This window comes from Euprymna scolopes, chromosome 32, assembly GCF_053919585.1.
Source record: "Euprymna scolopes isolate OS-2025 chromosome 32, ASM5391958v1, whole genome shotgun sequence".
In the NCBI taxonomy this organism is placed as follows: Eukaryota; Metazoa; Mollusca; class Cephalopoda; order Sepiida; family Sepiolidae; genus Euprymna; species Euprymna scolopes.
The window spans coordinates 63,087,720-63,105,222 of record NC_136513.1 but is presented as its reverse complement, the minus strand read 5'-3'; the positions used below and the strand labels follow the sequence as shown (position 1 = coordinate 63,105,222).

Sequence of the window (17,503 nt, the reverse complement as noted above, 5' to 3'; positions counted from 1 at the left end):
TTTATCAAAATTGTAAACTTAAAATGTAATGCAACAAATTAGAAAGTTTGAACTATTTCACAAAATTTGTTCACATTTATTAATGCTACTTTTACTTTCTGACATTTGTTGATTCATAAGTAATTATTTTAAATTTATATTTAACTGGAGGAGTTAAACATTGGTGCCATATACATATTCTATCACAAATTATTTTGTGTTTACTTCTTATATTTTAGTTTTTAAATTCACAAACAGGATTTGTAAACAAATAGTTGTTTTAATTTACAATTTTGAAATATCTCTTAAGGTTTATTTCTATCTAAGAATGGATTTAAATCTATCTTTGTTTACTGTGTGGCCTAAAAAATATTTAAACTATTTTAAATGGTAAATGAAATATATCCAAGAGAATTGGCATCTTTTAATTTATGAATATACTGATCAAAATTTATTTCGGAAATTATTTTGCTAAATTTACTATATATATTCCACTTTAAAACACTAAAATATTATCAATTTGAAAACACAATGCATTTATTGCACCGAATTTCTGTATTTTTATTCATATGTAAAAATATTAAAAAAAAGATTTTTAAACAATACAGATTGCAGAAAATATATTGTATTTATTTTGAGGAATTCACTCACCTTAGTCTCTAAAAGAACATCTCTTTTCCATAAACTTCATTATGGATTGAAGAATGGAAAACATCCGCGCAAACATGCAAACTTATCGGCAAAGGATTAGGGAAGAACAACGACAACAGGTCAGAGAAAGGGAGAGACAGCGAAGTCGAATTAGAAGAAGTACCATGGATGCACAGCAACGTAATACATATTTAGAATAAGAACGAAGGAGATTTCAAAACAGAATGGAAAGCATGAGTGAATTGGAGAGAGATAATAGGAGACGTCAACAAATGCAACGATTATGCCAAATACAACTTAGGCCAAGGCAGAATAGTAATTCTGACACTGTGGTAGAACCATTTGATATTGGTCAAATGAATGGATTATATGTATATTGTGGAGCATTAAGATTTAGAAATAAGAATCTAAATTGTTGCCATAATGGTAAGGTACATTTACCAGCATTGCTACCATATCCAGAACAATTAAAACGTTTATTTGAAGGGACTGACAATGAATCTGTTTCATTTTTAAAAAATATTAGAAATTACAATTGTGCATTTTCTTTTACATCATTCGGTGTGAACTTATCTATTCCTTCAGGGAGAGGACCATACTGCTTTCGCATCCAAAGACAAACATATAAAACTACAACCTTGCATCCTGATCATAGGCACCCTAAGTATGGTCAACTGTATGTACATCATAGACGCAAATAAAGCTCTGCAATACAGATTAGATACTTTACAAAACGCAAAATGTTGTACACAGAAAATGTCTACCATAAATTATGTTATGCAGGAAATAAATCCTTATGTAAATTTGTATAATAACATGGATTTAATTGAAAAAGAACAGCAAAAGAGAAAATAAACCAATGCCCAAGTGTGAGCTGCATTTCAGAAGGGTTAAAGACATAAAAAGATACAATTTCCCCACTTGCAATGAAATAGCTATGCTATTTGTTGATGATAATGGTGCCCAACCAGAAAATAGAGACATTGTAGTTTACCCATTTATTAATTCAATATTCAGAAAACATTTTCCATTTGAACATCTTCATTGAATCCTGTTTCTGTCTGTGTTTCAAGATATAAAGAAATAATCATTTTTTTTTTTTAGATATCAAGACCTTTGTTTTTTCATAAAATTATAAAATATTTTATCTATGGTATGATTTTAATTTATGAAAAAAAAAAAAAATGAAACAATTAAGCAATATTTTCTCCTACAATTTATAAGTGAATTGATTTTTATTCAAAATGAAAGGGTAATCATTGTTTGTGTGGAGGTAATTTATTGTAAAAGTCAAATTACTAGATCTTTGCAAACAGATTCTTTACAATATTAGAGTTGATTACAATATTAAGAGTTGATATCACTTTTTAAAAAGTGATGCCCATCCTGAATATCCTATGGAATACAAATTCCGCAAATCAGACAAGCAATATCCATTTTCAAGATTACTAATCAAAATAAGAGTAAAGTCAGAATAATTTGAATAATGATAACAATCAAAACTCATCTAACAAAAATTCCAACTATCAACATCTATTGCAAGATAACAATAAAGATGTGATTAAGAGTTTAAATAACTTCAATAATGATAATGGAAATACATAACAAATTCAGACATTCAATTGCATAATGAAATTTTTAAAAAAATTATTTTATGAACTATATTTCAAGTTTTGCATATAATCTGCCAAAAACCTACATTTTTATTCTTCAACCAAATCCCACCAATCCTACTACTTAAGGATTTATTCCATCATTAAATCGTATTACAAATTGGCCCCGTTCTCTTACCACTATGAAAAAATGCAAAAAGTTAAAATGTAACATGTTTCTAGTAACATAATTATTAGTGATTTACAAGTCACTTTAATAAAATTAGCATCTATATGTTTCACTGTAGTTCTATTTCGTGTAATAATCTCAAGTAGTTCAAGTAGTATTTGTCTAAAAAAATCACCTTCTGATCCAAACAAATATTCCACTGATTATTCTATTGAAAGTCTCATATTAATTATGCTTATGTGATGAGGTGTTTGCTGATATGAGGGTTGATGTTTTCAACTACCGTGGAATTTCCACGGGTACTGCTAGTCATTATATTATTACGCTTATTGCTCCGTCCGTTATCATGCTGTGCATCCCTAAAAAAGGAAAGTGGAATATTCGAAAAAGTGGAATATTCCAAATAAACCTTGTCACCCTTGAAAAGGAAATTAAAAAAAAAAAAAAAAAAAAAAAAATTGAGGCAAAGCTAATAAAAATGATTTGTCTTTCTTGGCCTTTTGGCTAAGATCAAAGTGTAGTATTTGTTCTTCAGGTGCTACATTTCAATTTCTTCTCTCTCAGTGGAAGAGAAATCCTTTACAACTAAGAAAATTTTTTTCTCCACATTAAAAAACGACCCCGGTGTCTAAATCTGTCCCGTGGCGAGGCATTGTGAATAGGTACTATGTTTAATGTAACAAAGTTTTAATATTAAAAAAGTAATTGGAAAAAGTTATTTCTGATTTAATTACAAAATGCCCTGGAAATGTCACTTCTAATTAATTATAAAATACCCTGGAAAATGTCCATTCTGATTATATTTTTTTTTGTTTACTTGCCTTACCACAAGAGCGGGATTGGACATGAGGTTGGTTATAAATTTAGGGGGAAACCAGCTCCCCAAAAGGGGCACTCTGGTCAATAAAAATTGTATCAGTAGTGAAGGATTTCTCCTCCATTAACCAAGACCACAAAGGGGGGGGTGATTTAAGTCACTAGAATGCTGAAACTGGTACTACACTCAGAAATTCATGTTGAAGCAATGGTTGCCTAATCTCTAACCATGTTAATGTTTTTATGTATTACTTTCGAAAAGCTGCTGAAACAGTTTATGATTTAAACATTACTTTATTTCAAGTATATTTTAAGCAGTGGGTTACGGGATATGAAGTCAGTCCTGGAAATTACTCACACCGTTTACGATTTAAATATTACTTTATTTCATGCATATTTTTAACAGTGGAGTGGGAGATATTAAATCAGTCCCGAAAATGGGTGAAACATTACTTTATTTAATGTATATTTTTAACATTGGGGTGGGAAATATGAAGTCGGTTCCGGAAATGGTTGCAACCATTTACGTTTTGGACATTACTTTATTTAATTTATATTTTTAACAGTAAGATGGGAGATAAGAAGTCGGTCCCAGAAATGGCTGAAAAAGTTTACGATTTATACATTACTTTATTTCATGTATATTTTCAACAGTGGGTTGGGAATCAGTTCAAGAAATGGCTGAAATAGTTTACTATTTAGACATTACATTATTTCATGTATATTTTTAGCAGTGGGTTTGGGATATAAAATCGGTCCCGGAAATGGCTAAAATAGTTTACTATTTAGACATTACATTATTTCATATATATTTTTAGCAGTGGGTTGGGGATATAAAGTCAGTCCCGGAAATGGCTGAAACAGTTTATGATTAAAACATTACTTTATTTAATGTATATTTTCAACAGTGGGATTGAATGAGATGTGAAAATATATACTATCAGAAAGCGTCGCCCAGTATTGAATGAGATAGGTGAAAGATATACATTAGCAGAATATGCGGCATCACCTGGGATTGGATAAGATAGGTGAAACATATAGTATGAGAATACCCAGAATTGATTGATTTGTTTGTAATATATCAAAGTTATTATTTAAGTAAGGGGAAGCGACATAGTGGGTTAAAGTTATGAAAATTATTGTTGAAATTAGTAACATATCCAAGAATTATGAAAAATGATGAAATGTGAGTTACTTGACTGGTGTGTTTGTAATGATATAAGCCCAGACAATATATCAAATATATTATATAAGTAGGGAGAGGCATAATGTGGGTTTTTAATTATAAATATTATTGTCAAAATTAGTAACATATCCAGGATTATGAACAACGATTAAATGTGAGTTAATCGATTGTGTGTTTATAATAAAATAATCAGCCCAAGAAATATATCAAAGTAATTATGTTAGTAAAAGAGGGTGATAAGGATGGTTTAAATTACGAAAAATAATTGTTGAAATTAGAAACATATACAAGAATTATGAAAAATGTAATGTTATTTGCAATGAAATAATCAGACCAGACAATATATCAAAGTTATTATTTTAGTAAGTGGGGCGTCGGGCGATGATGTGGGTTAAAATGATGAAAAATGATTGTCGACATTAGTAACATATCCAAGAATTATGAAAAATGACAAAATGCGAGTTAATTTATGGTGTGTTTGAAATGAAATAATCATCCCAGATAATATATCAAAGTTATTATTTTAGTAGTGGGGGGGGGTTGATAATGTGGATTAAAAATATTAAAAATAATTGTCGAACATATCCAAGAATTAAGAAAAATGATGAAGTGTGAGTTAATTGATAGTTGTGTTTTTTATGAAATAATCAGCCCAGACAATATATCAAAGTTATTATATAAGTAAAGGGTAAGGAGATAAGGAGGGCTTAAATTATGAATAATTGTCGAAATTAGTAACATATCCAAGAATTACGAAAAAATGATGAAATATTAGATAATTGATTGGTGTGTTTGTAAGGAAATAATCAGCCTAGACAATGCGTAAACGAGACCACTGAATGGTTCAAAACTGCAATCGAAGCGCATGTTCCCACGTGGAAATTTTATAGCAAGCCCCACTCTCCCCAATGGTTTACTTCGACTTGCGCAACTGCCATTGCTCAAAGGCAGCATGCATACCGCAGATTTAACCGACATAACTCCAGTTCAAACAGACAGAAGTACATAGAAGCTAGAAGTAACGTTAAGAAAGAAATAGCGACAGCTAAGAGGGAATTTACGGAAGCCACTAGAAAACGCATCGAAGCACAAAAACAAGGAACTCGTGACTTCTGGAAAATCTACAACAGTGTAGAAAATAATGGGCAATCAACAATTCCCCCACTAACCAACAATCACGAGGTTCTTTGCTCAGCAACTGAAAAGGCTAACATGCTTGCCAGTCGGTTTGCCTCAAACTCCACACTGGACCCTTCCAACCACCCCCTACCTGAATTTCCTATGCGGATAGACACCACGCTAGACGATCTGAAAATCACCCCTGCTCAGGTGCATGCTATCATAAAAAACCTTGACGCTTCAAAGGCATTTGGACCTGATCTCATCCCAGCTGTGCTATTAAAAAAGTGCTCAGCCGAAGTAGCTCCAGTTCTCTCCAAACTCTACAACAAATGCCTTAATGAATCTTGCTTGGAAAACTGCTTCTGTGGTACCAGTATTCAAGAATTCTGGCAAAAGAACTGACCCAGTAAATTATCGCCCCATTAGCCTCCTCCCACTTTTTGCCAAAATATTTGAGACCTTAATTAACAATGCTCTAGTCCATAACCTTACAGATGCTAAACTTCTGACTGACCAACAATATGGATTTAGACAAGCCCGTTCCACAGCAGACATCCTAATTGTAATCTCTGAACGTATATACCATTCACTGGACAAAGCGGGGGAGGGCAGAGCGGTAGCTCTAGATATATCTAAGGCTTTTGACAGGGTATGGCATGAGGGTCTTCTCAGGAAAATTAGATCATACGGTATCTCTGGTAGAATACTTAACATAATTAAATCCTTCTTAGATAAGAAAAAAATCCAGGTTGTCCTCGACGGTCGTACATCTAAACAATATGATATAAATACGGGAGTGCCCCAGGAGTCTATCCTTGGACCTCTACTGTTCCTGATATTCATAAATGACCTCCTCGACAAAATTGCCACTGAAATGGGTATATATGCTGATGACACCACACTCTATAACAGGCACGACAGGAAAACAAATGAACACATATCTAAAGAAATGGCAGAAACACTAGAGGATGACCTCCAATCTGTAGTGGAATGAGGACAAAAATAGATGGTCACGTTCAATGCCGCCAAGACCAAACTAGTTTCATTCAATAATTACAAGAAACCTTCTCTACCACCTATAGCAATGGCCAAGGACTCTTTATCTGAGAGTACGTCTTTCAAGCTCCTTGGCCTAACGTTCACGAGAAACATGAGTTGGAACAATTACATCGAGGGCATTGCCAGCGCCACTGCGAGGAAGGTGGGCTCTCTACCGTGCTAGAAAACTACTAACACCCGAAAGTATCCTGTACCTCTATAAGGCAACCATTCGCCTATGTATGGAGTATTGCTGTCACATTTGGGCTGGTGCATCGGCTACTAGTCTCTCGCTCCTTGACAAGGTTCAAAAGAGAGTCGCAAATCTGATAGGCCCTGAACTAGCATCTAAGCTTCAGCCTCTGTCCCATCGACGAAATGTTGCATCCCTCTGCCTGTTCTACAAGTACAAATGGTGAATGCTCTAACGAACTGCAAGCACTTGTGCCCCCACGATGGTTCACATTGAGAGACTCGACAGGCTGCAAAATCCCACTCCCACACTGTAGAGATCCCTAGATGTAAAAGATCTTTCTACTCCAGTAGTTTCTTCCCCAGAACTGCTAGACTTTGGAATTCCATTCCAGGTCCCTGCTTCCCCAACTGTACTGATGTGCAGAAGTTCAAGTGCAACATGAACAGACATCTTGCTGCCCAAATCCCTACATAGTGCCCCAGTAGTTGTTGCCCCTCATAGTAGCCCCCTACACCAAAGTGGCAATGTGCCTTGTTTGGGGCGAAAATGTAAAAAAAAAAAAATATATATATATCAAAGTTATTATTTAGTAAAAAGGGAAGGGCGAAAATGTGGGTTAAAATTATTAAAAATGATTGTCGAAAGTAATATAGCCAAGAATTATGAAAAATGATTAAATGTGATTTTATGCATTAATGTGTTTTAATAAAATAATAAGCCCAGAAATTTATGTCAAAGTTATTATTTTATTAAGGAGTGGGTGATAATGTGGGTATAAATTATGAAAAATTATTGTCGAAATTAGTAACTATTATGGCTAGATGAGCAATTCACTGCCGGAACTTTTTATCGACAGAACGTTATCACCGGTCACCGGTTGGGAGAGCCTTCCCTGGGCGGGAACACTTAAAAAACGTAACATGCTGTCTCTGTAAATATTCTCAATAAACTTCTCTATTTCTTTATTACTTCAGAACCTCTTTATCCATTTATTTCCCTGGTGGAGTACCTTTCTTGAATATCCTTTTATTACGGCCACCCACCGCCGGATATATCAACTGGCGACGAAGATGAGATACGAACAGTAAATTCATCTAAAAAAAAAAAAAAAAAAAAAATGTGGTAACCGAGAACATTCTGAAAATTGTTGTTCACAAATGCACTTTTAATTGAAGAAAAAGCTTCTGAGAAAGCGAAAGACTGGTGTCTGCCACAAATTTATGCAAGTAAAAAATAATTTTTATATTATTGACGAATTAAACTCAGTTTTTCTCTTTTTAAACTCCCAAAGAGTTGACGTTATATAACGTGTGTGTGTGTGTGTGTGTGTAAATTGTGACTTTCTTCATGATTAACGGACGTGTTTTTTGTATTTGGTTAATACGATAAAAAACCAACAAATGAACAATACTGAGGAATCTGTGTTTATTTAAAAAAGAAAATTTTTAAAAGAAGTTTACGTGTGTCTGCTGAAGTAGACGAAAAAAGAGTCTCTTGAAATTTTGTCAAGTGTTATTTTAAAGGTGATTTTTCTTTTCGGAACTTTCCTATGTGTTGACAATTTTCTGTGAAAATAAGCATCTTGTTTTTGAACAATATTTTTTTTTTTTTCTTCTCTGTGGTATACGTTAACTTACTATTGATACATTTAAAAAGAAAATGACATCGGAACAAATAGCGACGTTGATGAAAACGTTAACTGAGAGTTTAATCGCTCAACAAAAAGCCCAAATGGATTTTCAAAAACAAATGCTAATTCAACAAGAACGTTTCGAAACTCTTGTATTACAACAAACGACGGATAATCGCTTATTTTGTGAAACGATTTTGTCAGAAAAATCTAAGGAGGGTGCATCCAGATTTTTTTCGGCTGAGGGTATAGTGAACTCGCTTTCAGAGTTTAAATATGACCCAGAAAAAGGTGACACTTTTCCAGCCTATTATCGTAGGTTTGAAACGATATTTACAAAACGATGCGAGAAGGGGTCGGACGAGGAAAAAATAACACTATTACTCCAAAAAATGAGCACAGAAGAAAATACTAAATTCACGAATTTGATATTGCCTAAAAAACTGAAAGAGATCTCTTTTTCTGAAATGGTGAAAATTTTGTGTGTTATATTCGGTGAAAGAGATAGTCTTTTTCATACACGGTATAGGTGTTTAAATATTTCAAAAGACGAAACTGATGACATTGTCACATATGCGGGCAAAGTCAACGCCCAGTGTGAACCGTTTAAATTAAAGGATTTATCAGTGGACATGTTTAAGTGCTACATATTTGTCCAGGGACTGACGGCACCGAAGGACAAGGATTTAAGGTCAAGGATATTATCAATCATGGAACACGACGGAAATTAACTTGCAAAAAGTGACAGAAGAATGTCAAAAATTGATAAATGTAAAAAAGGACACTACGAGGATGGAGGGAAAAGTCACATCCCAAGTCCAGGTAGTAAAACAGAAGACATTTCCAAAAGACAAAGGGAAAAGTTTTGAATGTTGGAGTTGTGCGGGTCCGCACTTAAGAAAAAATTGCCCTTATAAAGACCAACGTTGTACCAAATGTGGCCTACTGGGACACCGGGCATCCCACTGCCGAACTAAGCAAGACAAAAGACAGAAATGGAAGCCAAAAGTAAATGTGGTCTTGTCCAAAGAAGAAATAAAACAAGGAGGGAAAGGGAAATTCGTTCACACACAAATAAATGGTCACTCAGTGAAGCTACTTTTAGACACAGGTAGCGACATATCAAGTATCGACGAAGTGACCTGGAAGAGAATTGGTGGTCCAAAACTGAGAAAAACACAAAAAATTGGAAAAGGTTTTTCCGGAGAGCGATTAAAATTCATGGGAGAATTTAATTGCAGTGTTTCTCTTGGATCGAAAACTTTTTCCTCAAACCTTTCAGTTGTTCCAGGAATAAATTCTTGCCTTTTTGGAATTGATTGGATTGTTTTGTTTGATTCATGGGAGCTACCCATAAATTCATTTTGCAATAATGTAAGAGCGTTGGAAAAGAAAAATTCCAAACAAAATGACCATTTTCTGCCAGTGTTAAAAAGTGAATTCCCCAAAGTTTTTTCAGAAGGATTAGGAGTGTGCACCAAAACTGAAGTAAATTTTTAATTAAAACAGAATGTGAAACCTATTTTTAGACCAAAAAGAAATGTGCCTTTTTCTTCAAAAGAAGATATTGAAATTGAACTAAAAAGACTACAGAAGAATGGTGTAGTCGAAAAAGTTGACTATTCTGAGTGGGCGAGCCCCACTGTGTATGTTAAAAAGAAAAATAAGAAGATTCGGGTATGTGCCGATTTTTCTACAGGCCTTAATGACTGTCTGATGGATCATAGTTATCCACTTCCATCTCCTGAAGACATTTTTACAAAGCTGAATGGAGGTAGAATTTTCTCTAAAATCGACTTATCGGAAGCTTACCTTCAGGTAAAAGTCAGTGAAGAATGTTCTAAGTATCTGTGTATCAATACACATCTAGGACTTTTCCGACTAAAAAGACTTCCTTTTGGATTAAAAGTGGCCCCAGCGCTATTTCAGCAAATAATGGATACAATGCTTACTGATTTAGATGTTGCAATCGCATATTTGGATGACGTCTTTGTCAAAAGCAAAAATGTACAGGAACATAAGGAACACATCAGAGCAGTTTTCCAAAGAATTGAGGAATTTGGTTTCAAGTTAAGTGCCGAAAAATGTGAATTCTTTTTAAAACAGATAAAATATCTTGGTCAAATTATCGACAGCCAAGGCAGAAGACCAGATCCTCAGAGAACAGAAGCAATCGAGAGGATGCCAGCACCCAATAATGTTGCCCAGTTACAATCTTTTTGGGGTTTGGCTCAATATTATGCTATTTATATTCCAAACATGCATAAGTTGAGAGCACCATTGAATGATTTGTTAAAAAAAGGACAAAAGTGGATTTGCTCAAAAGAATGCCAAAATGCGTTTGAAGATATTAAGAAATGCCTGCTATCAGATTTAGCTCTAGCACATTTTGATCCACAGAAAGAACTGATTGTTGTATCAGATGCAAGTGACTACGGAGTTGAAGCAGTTCTTCTCCATAAACTTGAAGGTGGATCAATGCATCCAGATCACTTTTGCTGGCTGAAAGATACTATTCTCAAATTGAAAAAGAAAGCTTGGCGATTATTTATGCCATTAAAAAATTCCATAGATTTATTCATGGAAGGATGTTTACTTTGCAAACCGACCACAAACCCTTATTGACTATTTTTGGCTCTAAAAAAGGCATACCTACGCACACTCCAAACAGACTCCAACGATGGAGCATAATTCTACTAAATTATAACTTTAAAATGGAGTACATTTCATCCAAAAATATCGGACATGCAGATGGACTGTCCAGGCTCATCCAAAAGTGTGCTGAACCTTTGGAAGACACAGTAATAGCTGCATTGACAGAGGAAAAAGAACTCTCCGGATTACTGTGCAACACAATCAGAGAGTTACCAGTGACTTTAGACGAAATAAATAAGGCAGCAGAAAAGGATGATTATATTGTGAAAATGAAAAAGTTGGTGCAACTAAATAGAAAATCAAAGAAAGACCCTAAAATTTTACAATTTTACATTTGTGCTCAAACCTTGATGTACGCAGACAGAGTCGTCATACCGACTACGCTTCAGAGAAGAATTTTAAAAGAATTTCATAGTGGTCATCCAGGCATGTCGAGAATGAAAGCTTTAATGCGTGGATATACGTATTGGCCTAGGATGGACCAGGACACTGAAAAACTCGTAAGAGAGTGTCAAGGGTGTCAGCTAGCAGCAAAGGCACCACCTGTGCAGATACAACCGTGGCCAAAGACTGATACACCGTGGACTCGGTTACATATCGATTATGCAAGTCCTTTAAATGGACATTATTTCTTAGTGGTCGTCGACAGTTTCACAAAATGGCCAGAAGTGTTTAAATACAAACACCCTACTTCGATGAGTACAATAGATGCACTAAGAGTTCTCTTCAGTCGTTTTGGAGTGCCTAAAATTATTGTCAGCGACAACGGCACCCAATTTACCAGCAAAGAATTTGAAGAATTCTGCAAGGCTCTAGCCATTGAACATTTAACAACAGCAATCTACCACACAAGGTCAAATGGCCTAGCAGAGAGGTTTGTCGAGACATTCAAAAGAGCCTTGAAGAAAAACCAAGGCATGGACACTGACGAGAAGAGTTTTGAACAATTTTTATCGGTGTACAGGATAACTCCGAACCCAAACATGGATACCGGTTTGTCACCAGCCGAACTGATGTTTGCACAAAAAATCAGATCTGTATTTGACAGAATTTTACCAAGTGCAACCAGAGTAACAACAACAAAAGAAAATTTTCCAACAAGGTTTTACAAACCTGGTGACAGAATATTCTTCCTGAATTACAGGAGTGGAAAAACTTTTTGGGAGGAGGGGATTATCATGAAAAGAATCGGACACATGCTATATTCTGTAAGAAGTAATAAATTCGACTGTCGCAGGCATATAAATCAGCTAAGACCTCGACACACTGATGACTACAAACAGGCAGAAGAAAATGACCTGCCCCTAGAGGTTTTGTATGATTCTTTTAATATTCCCCAACCCTTAACAGAACTTACTCCAGATTTGAGAGTTCCAGCTTCTCCACCAACTCCACCCACTCAAACGATATTGAGGAGAAAAAGTACAAGGGTGAAAAGAAAAGTTAACCGGCTGAGCCCCAAGCCAAAAAGCAAACAATATTAAGCCAAATTCTCTTGGGAAAAATTGTCTTAGGGGGAGGTGTTATGGCGAGATGAGCAATTCACCGCTGGAACTTTTTATCAAAAGAACGTTATCACCGGTCACCGGTTGTGAGAGCCTTCCCTGGGTGGGAACACTTAAAAAAACATAACATGCTGTCTCTGTAAATATTCTCAATAAACTTCTCTATTTCTTTATTACTTCAGAACCTCTTTATCCATTTATTTCCCTGGTGGAGTACCTTTCTTGAATATCCTTTTATTACGGCCACCCACCGCAGGATATATCAGTAACATACCCAAGAATTATGAAAAATGATGAAATGGAGGTTAATTGATTAGTGTTTGTAATGAAATAATCAACCCAGCAAATGTATCAAAGTTATTATTTTAGTAAGGTTGGGCGACAATGTTGGTTTAAATTATAAAAAAATATTGTCGAAATTAGTAATATATCGAAGAATTATGAAAAATGATGAAATGTGAGTTGATTGATGTGTGTGTGTGTAATGAAATAATCAGCCTAGACAATATATCAAAGTTATTATTTTAGTAAGGTGTGCGATATGGTGAGTTTAAATCATGAAAAATTGTCAAAATTAGTACCATATCCAAGAATTATTAAAAATGATGAAATGTGAGTTAATTGATGGTTGTGTTTTTTATAAAATAATCAGCCAATACAATATATCAAATTTAACATTTTAGTAAAGGGAGAGGCGATAATGTGGGTTGAAATTATGAAAAAGTATTGTCGAACATAGTAACATATTTAATAGCTATGAAAAATGATAAAATGTGAGTTAATTGACCGGTGTGTTTGTAATGAAATAATCAGCCCAGGAAATATATCAAAGTTATTATTTTAGTAAGGGGGCGATACAGTTTTAATAAAAAAGTAGAATAATATTATTGTGCCTTCATTCATGATGAACAGAACGCTCACAGCATGCCCAGCAACAATATATTACATATGAAAAATGCTGCTGTGGAATTTCCACATGTCCCACTAGTATGATATAAATGTAGGAGTACCTCAGGGGTTTATCCTTGGACCTTTATTATCCTTGATATTCATAAATGATCTCCCTGATAAAATTGTTTCTGAGATGAGTATATTTGCTGATCATACCACTCTATATAACAGGCATGCGGGGAAAACAAATGAGCACATATCTAAGGAAATGGCAGAAACACTGGAGGAAGACCTCCAATCTGCAGTGGAATGGGAACAAAAATGGAGAGTCACACTGTAACGGTTTTTGGGACTAGCCCAGGGGTTCGACGTATATTGGGATCTCGGATGAAAATCCCATGTGCCGGTGGCCTGGAGTTAGGAATTGCTGGTTGTAATAATATTGTTATGTAATGGATGGCTGGAACCATCATACATAACTGAAATGAAAAAAACTTTAATAAAAGATTTAAAATAGTGGGCATCGAATAATCGATTGTCTACCAGTTGAAAAGAGAAAGTGCTTACGTCATAAACAGAGAAATCGGACGACGATTTTTTTTGTTTACAAAACAAAGAAACGTGACATTCCTCGTAAGCTCTGGAAGTACAGATATTGGCATGAGTGGTAAATTCACGTGTCGCTCGGCTGAAGATAAAATCGAATGATCATCTGAGGTCACCACCGGCAAAGAAATTGTCAAAACATGACTAAAGAACGCATGTTCTATTATCGATCAACTGATTGACAGAACGCGTGGATAGGAAAAACAAAGTGACAAAATGCCAATAAAAACGGTGAATCTAAAGAGAGAGAGAGCAGAGAGAGGAGAAACAAAGGACAGCATGTGTTGCTGAAGACCGGATCGTTGAAGCGTCATTTTCCCTCCTCAGAGCACTGTGAGAAAACTGTTACCATCGCGGTGAACTCCAAAATCACCAAAAGAAAAAAAAAAGACGAACTGTTTTAAATTGTAACTATATTGTAAAATATAATTTTATACAAAAACAAATGCAATTGTGACTTACGTCTTTTAATGCATATTTTTAAGTTACGGCTGATTGTTCTAAGTTGTCAACCGCTTTGTTTTCAGGTTCAACGTTGTTATGACATTTTTGACAATTGACGAGAGGCAAGATAAGGAAAAAGTGCCAGTCTAAGGTGAGATAACTCACTAGTCTTAACTCGTTGTCATGACAACCGCTTAGTAAACAAGTGAACCCACGGACGACCAACGTAGTTAAAACTGCTATGTACCACAGCCAGGGAGTCTTACGCACTATTACGATTTCCCAACCTGGGAGCCACTCCACAATACAACATAGTATTAATTGGTGCCTTGATGACCAGTTCACTCCGCAAGAGTGATAAGAACTTTTTAACAAAAACAAAACTAAACAAAAAGAACTCTTACACAAAAAGAACTTGGTTACCACATACACAACAACAAAGAAGAAGAAAAAAAAAAACACAACGTGAATCAATCGACGAAGAGAAACGCGAACGCAGAAGCAAGAAAGAGATGAAGAAAGAACACTGGACCTGAGGAAAAGCAAAGGTTAGTTGATTTTTTCAATATTTTTCTAAACCTCGGCTCTTAAAAAGTTTTGTTAAAAAAAAAAAAAAAAAAAAAATATATTTCTTTTCTTTCTTCTTTCTTTCTTGTATAATTTTGAAAATAATTGTAAACGATGGAACAGCAGTTTTTCACAGATTTCGCTCAGATCCTAGGGGCTGAACTACACAATGTAGGGAAGGCCATTTCGAACTCTCTGAGGGGGGAGGCGTTGTTAGCAAAAATAAAAACATTAGACACTAGACGATCGCAGGAATACAGAAGATAGCTAAATGATATAGATAAATACACTAGAATAGTTAGCCAAACAGAGGAAGAAAAATGCCAATTAGCGTTAATTACGACGGCTGGCCCAATAGGACAGTTTGTTTCAGGACTACTAGCCAACAATGAGAGTGTGGCATGGGTAGACTTGAAGCGAGCTCTAGATAATTATTTTGGAGTCCAGGCAGATCCTACCAAGTTTGTTAGGGAGTTAGCAAATATTAAGCAGGGTAGAAGCGAAACTGTGCAGGACTACATGCAGAGGTTAGTGCACTTGGCTATAGGTTCGTATGGTAGTCTAGATACGAACAATGAAGTAATAAAAAGCCAAGTGATAGGTTTCTTCATCGAGGGGCTATATGACAGACAAGTCAAAATCGCTGTCATGAGGGAAGAACCATCGGACCTCAAGGTAGCCTATGAAAAGGCCCTAATCGAGGAACGGTGGCAAACCCGCATAAGAGGCAATGACCGAGAAGAAGAACCTATGGAAATAAATTATAGTGGGCGCCAGAGGAATATAGAAGCGATAAGGAAAAAAAGATTCCCAGAGCCAGATAGGGGGCAGGGGAATTATAGAGGATTTAATAGGGGACCCGGCTTCAAGGCAAGAGAAACAGAGCGCCCTTGGCCGGGGATTAAGTGTTACAATTGCGGCAGAAAAGGCCATATAGCCAGGAACTGCACCTTCCCTAAGTCGGGAAACGAGCAGACCCCACTCGCAAGACGCCCAGCGAGAGGAAGAGGGGTGAACAGTCAAAGATCATAGGACATATGGGCGCCGCTAATTGCATCCCTATTAAGATAGAGAAAAATAAGTTTAGGGCTTTAGTAGATACTGGCGCCGAAATTTCTGTAATAAAAATTACTGTATTAGAAGGTCTCAGAGAGAAGCCTGAGATAAAGAAAATAGAAATTAATTTAAGGACTGCAAACGGGTCACCTCTCATAGTGCAAGGAGTGGCGCGTTTACAAATTAAAGTAGGAAGCCAGTACATTCGACATGATTTTGTAGTGACAAAAAACCTTAAAAGGAACGTCATATTGGGCCGAGACTGGCTCAAGCAAAATAGTGTTAGAATGTACTTTGATTTAGGAGCAATCCGATTAGGCAGCGAGTACATAGCGCTGCAAGAGGAGGCTCATATTTCGAGTATAGTTAGATTAAGGCACGATGTCACCCTGAAACCGCAGCATTTACATGCGTGCACAGCTCGTGCCGAAATGAGAAACGGTCAGGGTTTAGATTACGAAGTAGTGCAGATAGATAAGGGCTTCCTAAGTGATCTAAGTGGTGTATCCGTAGCGAACACGGTAGTTAAAATTAAAGGTAGGAAAAGTTTTCCCTTGCTAATTATGAATAACACGAACCAGACAGTAAAATTAAAGAAAGGTTACAAGATAGGTAGATGTAGAAGAACAGAAGTAGTAATGGCAATATCAAAGCCAAATAAACAAAAGAAGTCGGGAAACAAAAGTAACCTCAACGGCATAAAAGTGCCGGAAGAAATGAGGAAAGTTTTAAATAAAGTCCTGCAACGAAATACTGATTTATTCGTCACAGAGGATAGATATTTAGGCCGGACTGACACAGTAGAGATGAGGATCGATACAGGAAAAAACGATCCCATAAAGAAAAACCCGTATAGAACACCTCTCAAACAACGAGAAGAAGTTAATGTAGCACTAGAGGAAATGCTACAGGCAGGTGTGCTAGAAAGGTCAAACAGTCCGTGGAGTTTCCCGATAGTTTTGGTAAAAAAGAAAGACGGAACAAAGAGGTTCTGTGTAGATTTTAGGGCCCTGAATAAGATAACAAAGAAGTATGCCCGAGTGCTACCAGTAATTGATGATATACTGGCCTCGCTTGGGTCAGCAAAATACTTCTCAAAGTTGGACTTGAAATCAGGGTATTGGCAGGTAAAGTTGAACGAAAAAGATAAAGAGAAAACTGCGTTCACCTGTCATAGAGGACTGTTCCAATTTAATGTAATGCCATTCGGACTTGCTAACGCTCCGGGAGTGTTTCAGGAGCTAATGTCCGTAGTGTTACAGGGACAGGAAGAATTCGCTGTGCCTTATTTGGATGATATTTTGATATTCTCCAAAACAAAGGAGGAACATGGTAGGCATATAGAAAAAGTGTTAGGTAGTTTACGTAGGCATAATTTA

At 35.8% G+C, this 17,503-nt stretch overlaps 1 protein-coding gene and 1 pseudogene across 1 annotated transcript in view; one reads left to right on the top strand and one right to left on the bottom strand.

Moving 5' to 3' along the window:
• LOC145256386 (zinc transporter ZIP9-like) overlaps positions 1–17,503 on the bottom strand; it is a gene marked incomplete at its 3' end in the record, with an annotated part of 84,421 nt that overhangs the window by 36,020 nt on the left and 30,898 nt on the right.
• On the top strand, positions 2,896–3,024 carry LOC145256623 (U2 spliceosomal RNA; annotated as a pseudogene).